Here is a 15,048-nt window from a genome sequence, read left to right as displayed (position 1 = left end):
GCTAAGGCAAGTGAACATTTGCCTGACCGGGGCAGATGGTGTGCCTTTGGAGGTAAAGGGCGTTTCCACGTTGCAACTGGATATAGGTCCTGTGGTTTTCGACCATGATTTCGTTGTGGCGGACATTGGGGATGACGCCTGGATTGGTCGCGACGTATTGGTGTGCCATGGAACGGGACCGGTAGACATTCTGTATAGCAAGCAAAAGTTGGTTTTCGGTGGGGCGGAGGTACCCTTGATTCAGGCCGGAAATTGTAATCTAGTTAGGCGCGTGATCGTCGACGATACAGAAATTTTGTCCAAGGTAGATAGGCCTGAATGTAAAACGGTAAATAACGGTGGAGCCCCTTTAAATAAAAAGGGCACAAAGAAAAAGTGTGCCAAAACAAACCAGAATAAAATACGCCAACAATCTTGTTTTTCTTCGGCATCGCGCCAATCACGAGCGCACCTACTAGTAAGGGAGAGCCGTCGCCAAGGGGAACATCGCAAGCGCACGGGATGCGCGCTAGCGGTTGTCATTCCCGTTTCAAGTACAATGAAACGGTCGAAGAGGACGTCATCGAAGGGGACGAGAAGGCAGCACCATTGCCATGGATCACCACGAGGATACCGGACGATTACTGCGATTTCTGCAGTAGTTCCGTGCCGAGACCGGCTATGTATGGGGTCTCCGTGCGGATACGGGGGATGTGAGCGGCGCACCCCCTTTCACGGCCCAGGACCACCGTCAGCTCGGAGCTTCTAACTACCAACGGATCTCGACGGAAACGAAATTCAGGATTCTTATGAAGACAAATAATGAACACTTTACTAGTGATTATTTGTGAACTGATAGTGATGAACAAAAAAGTGACATTGTGCAAAGTGAAATTAATAACTATTGATAAAAGCGACGTTAATTGCAAATAAGTTTGTGTTTAAGCTTTACCGTGGCGTAATTCAATTACAGTATGGTATTAACCTTTAGCTTTGTTGATGTTTAATTGTAGGCAGCGGGAGCTTTGCCTATTTGCTCGGGGGGTATTGATATGCCCCAGCATATGTACGGTTGTGTTGACATTCCAGGCGCGCCAGCCTTGTTTGAATTTTGCCACCGCCGAGTGAGCAATCATTCCACAGGGATAAAAGTTATTACAAATGCTACACAAAGTTATATACATTTATTTTATTCAGATTTCATTGCTCACAAACCTGATAAACTTGGGTAAAGACACAGAATATCAGACGTGAATATCCTCGTGTTCATGTTATTCATGTAGAGAAGATTGTTTATTTACTTTTTCAATAGTTCACGATCTATGACGACGCCATCTTGGATTGGCTTCAACATTCAACACGATGATATAGCGTTTTCCTGTGTCTACCCAGCGATTGCATACTGTACCTTTTCTTCTTTTGATGTTTAAATGATGATTTATTCCGCTGGTGTACTGTTTTCCAACGTTTATTAAACTTGTAAACATCGATTTGGGTTGTCTTCCCGGTGAACTAGTTTTTGACACGCAATGGTTAGACTACATACAATTTAACTGCCATTGAGAGGTTTCGCTACCAGTACCTGAGGGGCAGTCACGAGGGGAACACTTCAAATACTTGGTCACCCTAAAAGGGACAGTTGATAGCGTCGACGGACCACGGGGCTAGGTCGTAACAATATGTTCAACAGCTGAGGAAATTTTTGATAACCATTGACTTAAGAGAACGCTCTATTCCGTGTCATGTCTTTGCATTTCACTTGAACTATATCATTATATGGTATTACGGACAGATGGATTAACATATGACAAAAAAAACTGCGATAGTTTCATTCATTCACGTAAATATTGCTAATAAATAACGTCAACAGTCATTTCACTTTAAACGTTTCGAAATTTACAAAGAATATCTTACTTAAATCGTATTGTATTCCTTCCGGCACTCAAGGGACATAGTACTCAGGATTAATCGTATAATCGTCTTAACGGGACAAAATGGAATCATAGTTCATATTATAGTAATTTGGAAATTCGCGTATCACGTAAACTACCTTATACACGATTAATTGTATAACAGAGCGAAATTGCAAAATGGCAGTCTTGAATAAATTAAACTGCTGCAATAACCGCATTTATTATAAAAACTATAAGTCCATTTATTTACATTTTGAAATACCAATAACCATATATATAACAAGATATATTACACAAGCAAAGCTTTGCGTTACGTGCGAATATTAAACTGTTTACTTATTTCTAGATCATGAAAATAGCTTAAGGTGGACTAAAAGTTTGCAGCAAACGTTTGCCCAAAGAAATGTGAATATGAAAACTCGTTACAAAATCATTTGAAAATAGTATCGATTGTGCTGGTGTAGCATGTGAATGAACGAGTGAACGGACAAAAAGACAATACTAGATAAGTGACATCGCAATGCACAAATAGAGAAGATATCAAAATCACAAAGACTCTATGAAAATACAGTACAATGATCATCATACCTAAATATTCACATACAATTAAGCACAAACTCTAGTTACGACATATGTATATAAAAAGTATAAGTGTTGTTGTTTCTGATAGCACAACTGTTACAGTACTTGGTGTGTGCACTTATAAACCACTGGGAATTAAGTTGTTCTTTCGCTTTCCCGTTTATATTCAATAGAACGTTTGGACACTGATTATTGTTGTAGAACTAATTTACTGATATGATCTGTTAAAGTAAATGTAATCGAAAATGTTTTCGATGGTTTGGTGAAGCTGGAACCCCGTTGTAGACAATCCGTACTCCTGGTTTCGCTATCGAAGAAAGTTGTGTGAAGTAAGCTAAACATACACCATTGGGCATTGGACATTCAACAATGAAAGTCGTGCTGTAATGGTATTGGACATTGGACATTCAACAATGAAAGTAGTGCTGGCACAACGTTGGTCATTGGACATTAAATCAAAGTGCTGAAAGCACTGATGGACTAGGGCTTCATTTAGGGGAATGTTGACAACCATGTTCTAAGCATTGACAAAATCGGCTCACATCACAAGGGGTCACTGTTTGATGGACTAGCTTAAACTTTAGACTAAAACTGCTTGCAAGCTGCAAAGGAAATTTGAAAAATCTAGTTAAGTGTACGTAGAGTTAGGGGTGTGTGTGTGGGGGGGGGGGCTAAAGCGTTAAATCAGATAAAGTCATAGTTCTTTTGAATTTCTCAAAGTCGTTAAATCAGGCTTGTACAAATAAATTTACGTGGTTGGCACACATACCTCTTTAATTTGATCAAATCCTTTTATATCAAAGGTCTGTTAATTGCAGTTTCAGAGAAGATTTTCAATGATGTAATTATATACTATATAGAAAACCTGTCACCTCTCTTTCAGGGGAGTTTTAAACCACAGGGCCGTACTTTGAACAATCTTTGTAAAATACATCTACATTGTACACCTATGTCAGACTACACAATGCTATTAGGAAGTAGATTTTATTTAAAAAGTGAAGAATTATTTTCTCCCGCTTAATTTGCGCTTGCTATTCAATTCATATAACATGTTACCATGATAACTTAGTGCTGTTGGTGAATACTAATTACTGCTGCAGACTTTTGTACATAGCAAAGCAAGTTGAGTAGACTTAGATGAGATGAATATCGTTTTTAAAGTATGAAATATTGAAATGTCTTTTAAATACTGATCATCAAATTTCATAACATGGTGTCAGCATTTAATCACACTGCTAGTGAGAATGGAATACCAAACATAATTTCATTCTTTATTATATACCCATCATCAATCCACATGCTATACATATCACAAAATACTTTAACCCATATTCCGCTCCAGTGCAATACGGCCATATATACCACTCTTGTGACGTCACGTCATAACAAGTATGTTGCGCAATATGAAATTGACGTCATTAAAGCAATGAGTGCATCCTTAAAATGAAATTTGTTATGCAAAGATGTGGCTTCTAAGTGATCTAATCAGTAATGTATATAATAAAAGGGTTATTAGTACTGTGTTTTGATCCGGATATGGCCGAATGTCATATTTGATTCTGGTAGTTTTTTTGTAGATTTTGATTTTACTCGGCTTGTGCCTTGTGAAATCCAAATCTGCAAAAATCTATTTGAGTTGAATACAACCTCCTGGATCAAAATGCAGTAACTATAACCCTATTATGTACAAAACATGTTACCCTGTGGACAGATCATGTTTAACCCACAGGGCCATTGTAACTTTGAACAATCATTGTAAAAGACAACTACATACAAGATGCTTAAGGAAGTAGTTTGGAAAAATTAAAAATTATTTTCTCCGTCTTAATTTGTATGCATTAGATAACTCAATAAATGCAGCAGTTGGCCATTCTTGTATTGTCCTCTGTCACTGTCCTGAACGCTCCCTATCTCAATAGATGCAAAAGGTTGTAGGTTCATGATTCTCCTGGTCCAATATGTCATACAGAAAGAAGATGTTGAATGTAGAATCAAAAAGCTTTCTTTTCAGGTACTCCAAATTGAATAGTACTGTAACATTTGAAGTGCCAAAAATTTGTTGGAATCCTAGGCAACAGGTATCAGGTGTTGCAGTACATTTGGCAAATACTTTTCACCCGTCTTTGTAAATCTAAAAAAGCTTTCATTTCGCAAAAGTAGTTCATATAACTATATTTAGGTTGCTAAATCAGAGTTTGAATAATTCTGTAAACTAGATGTGCCTTTAATTGCAGCAATTTGAACTCCAACTCATAATGTCAATTAAACTGGTTAAGCAATACTGCAGTTCCTTGGTGTGGGGATTACTTTATTTACTTGAATAAACAAACAGTTCTTGCGTTGGAAAGTACAATGTATTAGCATGCATTTTTCTTGCCCTGACTCCATCCAAGCCTTAAATCTTAGATCAACATGTACTTGGGGCTATGTGTAATATCAATGAGAACTATAAATTATGTTCAATTTAGTGCCACTTCTAATATTTCATTCCACATACAAAAACACTAACATGTTCTTTAAAACCAATATCCTATGTTATGATAAAACCATTGCCAAGTTGGTAATTTGAGAAGACAAGAAATTATATCTGGTCAGGGTTTGACATAGTCTTTCTAGACATCTGGACTTGTTTTGCAGTTACTTTGAAAATCTTCAAAAGCTAAACTGAACAAGACTGGAGCAAAAAAACTCACAATACCAAAAGTGGTTTTAAAGACTTACGAGATCATTCTCACATCACCTATACCATTAGTTCTTATCTTATAAACTAAAGTCAACATAGTAATTAATGTTTTACATAAATATTGCAATGAATAAAACATATTGCAATAAGTGCCAATAACATAGCAATCACGTATGATTACTATAGGCCTAAACATGAGATTTCAACATTTTCCTGATAAACAATAAATAATTTTACTTAACAATTTTCTCATTATTTACACAAGCTGAAAAACTGGTCTCTTTTGGAATACTTCACATATTTCATGGCTTTCATCATTCAAACTAACATTTTGCTTGTTATTTCAATATTCAATGATTTTGTAAACATTCATAAATGATGGTTAAAATGAACATTAATGCTAATAATGCCTACCAAAAGCACCTGACTGACCAATCAGTATCCAATTTTGGCAGGGCTTATTGGTGGTTCATTGAAATCAACCATGACCTCCCACAATCTGCACTGATCCACAGTAATGAATTGTTTCAATTGTTCTTATTTTCATAAACTTAGAAAACAACTGCAGTGAATAAAATTTATTCCTTCTCAGTAGTTTAGAAAAATGAACGAAGCCGAGTTACATCTAACAGGATATCAAATCCTACAAATGTATTCATCATTTTATATAACCGAATTTAGTAAATGTTATATTTTTGAAAGTGTAAAAAGTTTCATTTTTTTGTATATCAAAGAACATTTGTGTGTATAATTTTGATGATATTTTGTGATTCATTTAATTTCATTCTTGTTTCATTTAGTGTTCAATCCCAAGCTTTGACTTGTTCACATTTAAGTGCAAGAAAAGTCACTTAATTATGATCTGAATAAATTCATTATAATGTAAGGTCACATAAAGGATATATTGTGCTTTTTAAAAATAACCTTTTTTCATCTGTTTAAAATTATGTCAAATGCAGTGCATTGAAATTTTATTATGAGTTTAAAGCTGCACTCCCACACATTGAACGTTTTGACAACTTTTTTTTTTATTTTTGTCTTGGAACGAGCCAATTTTTGCGAAAATCCATGGAAACCAGTTATATAAGACTGCTGACCAAAATTAAGATGGCAGATTTTTATATTAAAATTAAAAAAATGATGTTTTAAGAATTATTCTTTAACTGTTAGTAACGGTTTAAGCCATAAAACATTAATTTTCGAAAGGAAATATGACAAATTACGAGCTGATTGTTTGTCAGCAATCTGATATCATTGTTTGAAGATGTTAATGCAAAAATTTGCTCTTTCCAAGACAAAAAAAAGTTGTAAAAACGGTAAATCTGTGAGAGTGCAGCTTTAAACTATGACAGGAATAATTCAATGGAATGATTTTTTTGTGATTTCGAGCATTAAAATTGTCTGAATCGCATGCAAATTTATAAATTATGTAAGTTATTCTCACATTAGTCACACTTTTTGAACTTTGTGCTGTCTTCTTTTTGTTTGTCTCAAATTAATACAGCATTGGCTTCACTTGTTGTTTATGAAAGGGACTGTACACCAGATTGGCACAAAAAAGTTGTTTTTTTCCTGTAACGAATCTAAGGACACTTTTTTAATAAAATATATTACTCTTTGATATCGTTATTGTAAATATAAAATACCAAAATGAAAAAAAATGCAGTGAAGTGTCGTATCTACTATGCTTTGAAGACTGACTTTTACTGGGTGGAATTTTCCAGATGTATACCTAACTCACTAATATCATGTAATAACATCAACGGCAGATCACGCATAAGGAATGAATTCTACTCGGTAGACATACCTAGTAATCTTTTTTAATGGAAAAACACGAAATAACTGCTATTAATAAATCCTTTGTAAACTATGGGGATCATCAGTTAGTAAGTTTCAATGCATTAATTGTACACATCGATACCAAGTTTATGTCAATTTTCTACAATATTCCCCTTTAAACTGTACCTTATAATGTCTGTGACTTATCAAATATTTAATAGTTATGGTCTACAACCAAGATTTGTTTTAATTATCCAGGTTTCAAACTGCATTGTGTATGCGATTGGAAAGGTAATCTTGAAAGCTCACTTAGTATAATTTTAACAAATAACATTTACCCTGCAAGGTACTCATATTTGGATAATACATAAAGATTTGCACAGTCATTTATGTATACTTGCATTTATTGATACAGGATACCTTTTTCAAATTTTTGATTTAGATTGAAAAGTATAACTTATATAAATAAATATATATTCTTAACTTTATCTGAATACACAAGCTAATGCATCAGTCAATTGTAACCATGCCCCCCCCCCCCGGTCCCGGAATAGCGGGGACTTCTACTCTCGGTCCAGCTAACCCCAGCTAAAATCCCCGCCCTATGGAGATAATCTGATGGTAAAGTCCCCACCAAATGCCCACGCACCCAAGGGACATTAGGTAAAGCCCCATCCACACTGTATTTTCCGGGAAGACCCGGCACTGCGGGGCCACCTGAAAGGTAAAAACATGGCCCATTTCGCCGGCTATCCCCGGTATACCCCCGGATGTAAGAGGCGTATTTACAATTGACTTCATAATGATCCATAGTGATCCAATCTCATGCCAAGATGATTTCTGGTCTGACATCGCGAGGTTAGTTATTCTTAGGCATACAAAAGCCTGAACAGCATTTGAGAAAGACTGTTGTGAGGTTAAATCTTCATTACTTCAGTATTCCACAACATTGGGTGATAAGGGAACTTTATTGAATATTTTGATTTTAATTGTGTTCCCTAAACGCCACAAGTCAACTGATTAATTAATACAAATTCAATTCTATCTCCACAATATTCGGCACTGCATTGTAAAATAAAACTCAAAAGTTACACTTGTAAATTATTTAACTAAATACCTTTCCCTCAAATATTTCACAAATTTATATTGATCTATCAACAATAATGCATCACCATACTGTATCTCTGACTGATTTTTGATTTTCATTCTTGGCTAGAAAACAAAAAGTGAGCACAAAGTGTCTTCAGAAAAAGAACTTGTAAAGTATGCACCAGTCAATTGTAACCACGCCCCCCCCCCCCCCAGGGAATAGTAGGTACTTTGACTTTCGGTCCAGCCAATCCCCGGTAAAATCCCTGCCCTGGGAGAACGAACTGGTGGTAAAATCCCGTGAATAACGTCCCCGCACCCAGGGGATCTAAGGTAAGAGCAATTCCCTGATATATTTTGAGGGAAGACAAAACCACCGCAATCACCCGGCATTGCGAGGACATTAGTTCTGGCTTCCATCACTTTAATGTTGATATTTTTTATGTTTACAACACGTCCAAGAAGGTAATATATAATGTGTTCGCTGAAGTTATTTTATATAATAGCTACTAGGACACCTGAAAGGTAAAAACACAGCCCTTTTCCCCGGTATATCCCCGAGGGGGCTGTGGTAACAATTGACTGGTGCATTATAAGAGAGGAAATCAAAATTGAGCATGCAAGATTGTTTTATCAAAGGCGATGGCTTATCACCATATCATTGAACAAAATGTATAAAGTAATTATGTACTTACACTGAGAGTGGCTCCAAGACTTTTCTATGCACATAGGTAAACAATCATCTTATTCACAGATGCTGTGCACATATTCATACATTTGGCCTCATTTAAAATGAAACTTCATAAATAAGTATGCGTATATTTGATATTTTTATCACCCTTTTGCAAAATTGAAATTACATTATTTTTTTCAAACGAACTTGTATTGCTTGAAAATTTACGTGTCAAATTAAAAATGCTACCCACGGTAAGATGAAAATAAATCCGTTTGATGGTGGTAATCATTCAATGTCGGCTTTATTACCTCAATAAAACACTATGAAATTCACATCATCAGCATCCGGAAGTAGTGATAACATACATGTCTGAATCATTCGGACGCTTTGATCAGAGTACATTTTGAGGTCAATAAGTAGACTGGTACCCTGATTTACTTTTCCTAAAAAATATAAAGTTATACAGGTACGTGGCATATGGTTTTTAGTAAACATTAATAGTATTTGAACAATAAATACCAAAAATCATGTTGTTTTTAAAAAAGTGCGAAGTGCCTCGCGATGATTAGTTAAAACTTTGTATCGAAAAGAGAATATCACGGAAACATGCAAATTATGTCGAAAAAAAGAACAGGGACCGACTTCGGAGTACCAACATTCTATACAAAGGATAACAATACTTTTTTAAACCAACTTTCCTGGTTGTTTTCTACCTAGACCGCACGCTTTATTCGCTTTACGTATGAATTCACAAGACATTTCGAATGCGCGACGGGCACCGCGGTTAGCTGATACTGGTTTCATTTCGGATAAAAAAGAAAGAGGGTACCAGTCTATCAATACAGAGCATTGAACGGAAAAATTTCGATGCGTACTTTTCCAATATTTTCATATTCTTATTGCATATAATCTGACCGTATGCAAGAACATTCATGTAGTTAACCCGATTAACTCACTCGCTACGTATGAATTTATTGTGCTTCATTAAAAGAACATACAGTTAGCTTGAATTGTTAGGAGAACTATTTTTATTGGATGTTTTCATTGTAATCAGTTCTGGTACTACTTTGATTATTCAAATTCGCTAACCGCAATCCAATCAAAATACAGCGTATGAATACATTACGTCAGTGAACCCCCAGATGCGGCTTGAGAATGCAGGTATCGTGTTTATGGCTATGAACTAGGCCACAAGTGCCCTAGTCCAAAAACGAATGTCTTGCTATCTCGACATTCGACATTAGACATTCAAAAATGAAAGTCTTGTCGGCACGAAATTGGACATTAGTCATCAAAAAATGAAAGAGTGCTTGCACGGCATTGGACATAAGAGATTCAAAAACGAATGTCTTGCTGGCACAACATTAGACATTGGACATTCAAAACTGAAAGTCGTGCCAGCACGACATTGGACATTTAAAATCTAAATTGCTGGTGAAACATTGGACATTAGAAAAGGAATGTCTTGCTGGCACGACATTGGACTTTCGACATTCAAATATGTAAGTCGTACTGGTACGACATTGGATATTGGGCATTAAAAAACGAATGTCATGCTAGCACGACATTCGACATTCGACATTAAAAAATGAACGTCTTGCTGGCACGAAATTGGACATTGGTCATCAAAAAATGAAAGTCGTGCTGACACGATATTGGACATTAGAGATTCAAAAACGAATGTCTTGCTGGCACGACATTTGACATTGGACATTCAAAATTGAAAGTCGCTGACACGAAATTGGACCTTGGACATTCAAAAATGGAAGTTTTGCTAGCACGACATTGGACATTCGACATTCAAAAATGATAGTCGTGTCAGAACGACATTGGACATTCAAAAATTAAAGTGCTTGTGAAACATTGGACATTCGCAAACGAATGTCTTGCTAGCACGACTTTGGACATTTGACATTCAAAAATGAAAGTCGTGCTGGCACGACATTTGACATTGGACATCTAAAATGAATGTCGTGTTGTTACAACATTGGGCATTGGACATTAAAGAATGAAACTCATGATGGCACGACATTGGACATAGGTCATTCTAATATGAATGTCGCGCTGTTACGACGTTCAAAGACGAATATCTTGCTGGCACGACATTGGACATTTGACATTAAAGAATGAAAGTCGTGCTGGCACGACATTGGACATCGGACATTGAAAAATGATAGCCTTGCTGTTACAACATTGGACATTCCAAAGGATTGTCGTGATGACTCGACTTTCAGTTTTTGAATGCCCAATGCGCTGTGTCGTGCGTGCAACACATTCGTTATTCATGCTCAAAAAGCGAACGATCTCTTCAGACATTCAGAATATTTCAAGACAATTAGTATTCAAAAACAATCGGGGAAAGTTAAATCGAATGAATGCTTAAATAAATAGATATATAAGATATCACCAGCATGAGGTGTGTAGTACTTGCGTACTACTCCGCATCTTTAGACTTTGTTTTGAAATACACATCATATTTTTCAGCGAAATGGCCACATTTCCTAGTACATCATTTTAAAAGCTTAACGAACGTTCAAATGATTTCAATGGTTAATATTGACAATAGAGAGAACATAGTTAAAAGGGCTTGCAAAACTGATTCAAATATTATTAGCAATTAGCCATACAAACTACATTAATAATGACAATTTTTCTAAGGAACATAGTTGCGTACTTTATTTAACTTTTGATTGTTTACAATTCTTGTTCATTGATTTAGGCGCTCATTATTTGCAGAAAATGTCATCTCATATCTTTGGAACAAAATGCAAACAAATAAAGTTGTCTATAAACAAAAAAAAAATTGAACAAGTTTAATAAATTTTGAATTAGATGACCATAAATATGATATTTTATTTACATCAAATTTTATTATTTGACGATTTACAGCTTTGCAAACTATTAAAAATGAGATGTATGACCTATTTCTTTCAAAATATGTCATGCATATGTAATTTGGCACGACTTTTATTTTCGAATGTCAAATGTTGTGCCGACACTTCGTTCATTTCTAAATGTCCAATGTCGTTTAGACACGACTTTCATCTTTTGAATTGCCAATGTCTTGCTGGCACGACAATTAATTTTGACATTTTTAAATGTTCAATGTCCAAATGTCGTGCCAGCACCACTTTCGTTTACCAATGTCGTGTCAGCTAAGCATTTATTTTTTGGACATCTAATACCCAATGCATTGCCAGCACGAAATTCGTGTCAGGTCGACTTTCATTTTTGAATGTCGAATGTCGTGTCAGGTCGAATTTCATTTATGAATGTCGAATGTCGTGCCAGGTCGACTTTCATTTTTGAATGTCGAATGTCGTGCGAACAAGCCTTTCGTTTTCCAATGTCCAAATTTGTGCAAGCACAACACTCATCTTTGAATGTCAAATGTCCAATGCTGTGCCAGCACAACAATCATCTTTGAATGTCCAATGTCCAGTGCTGTGCCAGCACAACAATCATCTTTGAATGTCAAATGTCCAATGCTGTGCCAGCACAACAATCATCTTTGAATGTCAAATGTCCAATGCTGTGCCAGCACAACAATCATCTTTGAATGTCCAATGTCCAATGCTGTGCCAGCACAACAATCATCTTTGAATGTCAAATGTCCAATGCTGTGCCAGCACAACAATCATCTTTGAATGTCCAATGTCCAATGCTGTGCCAGCACAACAATCATCTTTGAATGTCAAATGTCCAATGCTGTGCCAGCACAACAATCATCTTTGAATGTCCAATGTCCAATGCTGTGCCAGCACAATTTTTATTTTTATTTTTTGCTCAATGTCCAATGTCGTGCCAGCAAGACATTCGTTTTTTAATATACGATGTCAAATTTCGTACCAGCACGAATGTCCAATGTCTTGCTGACACGACATTCATTTTTTTCATTTTCGATTGTCCAATGTCAAATGTCGTGCCGGAACGACTTTCTTTTTACAATACTGTGCCAGCACGACATTCGTTTTCGAATGTCCAATGTCGTGCCAGCACGATTTAAATTTTTGAATGTCCAATGTTTTGCTGGCACGACATTAATTTTGTCAATTTTGAATGTCCAATGTCGAATGTTTAGCTAACTTTACACAGCAATCGACGAATACACATTTCCTTATTTAATAAACTCGGTAACGGGTATTTCAGACGCCATTAATCCGAGAGTTTTTACTGACACAAACCCTTGAATGAAACCCGATTCTTATAGGTCCTCAAATAATTGCAAAAACTTTACATGTTTGTGTATGTTTTTACGTCCTTCAGTGAAAGAAGGCTTCGTACCAGAAGCATTAAACCATCATCCATTCATTTCAAAATTCATTTTTGGATATTCCTTTGTGATTTGTATAGTAAAAATACATACCAAATCACAAAGGAATATCAAAAAAATGAATTTTGAAATGAGTCACCAATCAATTGGATGTAATTTTTTTACATCCAATTGATTGGTGACTCAATGCTATACACGTGAGAGAAAAACTTCCTCTAAGGAAAACCTTTAATTTGAATTTTTGGTGTTGTGTTACATATCACAACGCAGAACATATATCAGACAGGAGCGAAACGTTTGCGAAACTGCAATCTTACATTTTACGCGTCCGACCGCGCTCAGTTTTAAAACATTTGAACGCACCAGTGTTTTAACACACACGTGTACAAATGAATGTTAGCGTGTGATTCATTTTATAGGGTGTGCACTTGATGTTCACAATCTAAACGCATCATGTCGGAAAATAGCTCATTGAGCTAATGTTTCTTATTTACATATCCGACTTTAAATAAAGATTCTTGTATCTTGTATCTCTTGTATCATGTGTTCACAAAATCACTGACATTTAGATGTTTCAGGTGCTTTTCATTTGGATGTAACATATCTAAATATATCACATTTTAATGTACATGAATTTAGCGGCCTAGCGGCGTGAAGTTAGCGGCCTAGCGGCATAGCGGCGTGAAGTTAGCGGCCTAGCGGCCTAGCGGCCTAGCGGCGTGAAGTTAGCGGCCTAGCGGCGTGAAGTTAGCGGCCTGGCGGCCTAGCGGCCTAACGGCGTGAAGTTGGCGGCCTAGCGGCATAGCAGCCTAGCGGCCTGGCGGCCTAATTTTTTTTTCTATTTCCAAGCAATTGTTAATGCGGGTTTTTTAAAACAATGATAAATCAAGTTTTTTATACATATAGTTACATAACGGCAATAAATTGTTTTCTGTTCAGAACAATTTTCTTTACCTTTTATTCTAAAACAATTTTAAATTAACTGTTTTATGCACAAATTATCACTCTGAAGCATTTTTCATCTTTTTTTCAAAAAAGTCGATCAAGCACTTCAGCGACCTAGAGGCCTAGCGGCCTAGCGGCGTGAAGTTGGCCGCCTGGCGGCCTAAATTGAATCCTATTTCAAAGCATGTATACATGCATTTTCTTCTAAAACAATGACATATTAACTGTTTATATGCACACATTAACACATTGAAGCGATTATCAACATATTTTTTTTCAAAAAACGTCGATAGAGCACTCAACTAATTCAAAGCATTAAACATGCCTGTTCTCCAAAACTGTTGACTGTTTTTATGCACAAGTTATCACTCTGAAGCGTTTTTAACATTTTTTCAAAAAAGTCGATCGAGCACTTCAGCGGCCTAACGGCGTGAAGTTAGAGGCCTAGCGGCTTAAAATGGTTTCCTATTTCTAAGCATGTTTACATGCATTTTTTTCTTAAACAGTGATTTATTATTTACTGTTTTATGCACAAATGCACTCTTAAGCAACTATCTTCTTTTTTTTCAAAATAGTCGATCAAGCAGTTCAGCGGCCTAGCGGCCCAGCGGCGTGAAGTTAGCGGCCTGGCGGCCTAGCGGCCTAAAATTGGTTTCTATAATAAACCATTTATATATGCCTTTTCTTCTAAAAAAAAATGACAAATTTATGGTTTATATTCACAAATCACCATCCTTTAGCGAATTATCTGCATTTCGCCCAAAACTCGACCAAGCTGCCTAAAAAATCAATTATAGCGAATATCAGCATTTTTATTTTTATTTTGTATTTAGCAAAATTGTTAAACCATGGATTTATCATTGTTTTGGAAGAAAACGCATGTATACACACTTTTAAAAATAATATTAGAAGAACATGCATGTTCACATGCTTTGAAAAGCTGACTGCTTGTTCGACTTTTTGAATAAAATGTTGATAATCGCCTCAGAGTGATAGTCTGTGCATAACAACAGTTAATATATCATTGTTTTAGAAAAAAAAATGCATGTATACATGCTTTGAAATAGGAAACCATTTTAGGCGGCTAGACCGCTAGGCTGCCAGGCCGCTAACTTCACGCCGCTAGGCC

This window comes from Mya arenaria, chromosome 8 (assembly GCF_026914265.1).
Source record: "Mya arenaria isolate MELC-2E11 chromosome 8, ASM2691426v1".
Taxonomy (NCBI): domain Eukaryota; kingdom Metazoa; phylum Mollusca; class Bivalvia; order Myida; family Myidae; genus Mya; species Mya arenaria.
Note: the sequence above shows the minus strand (reverse complement) of the source record.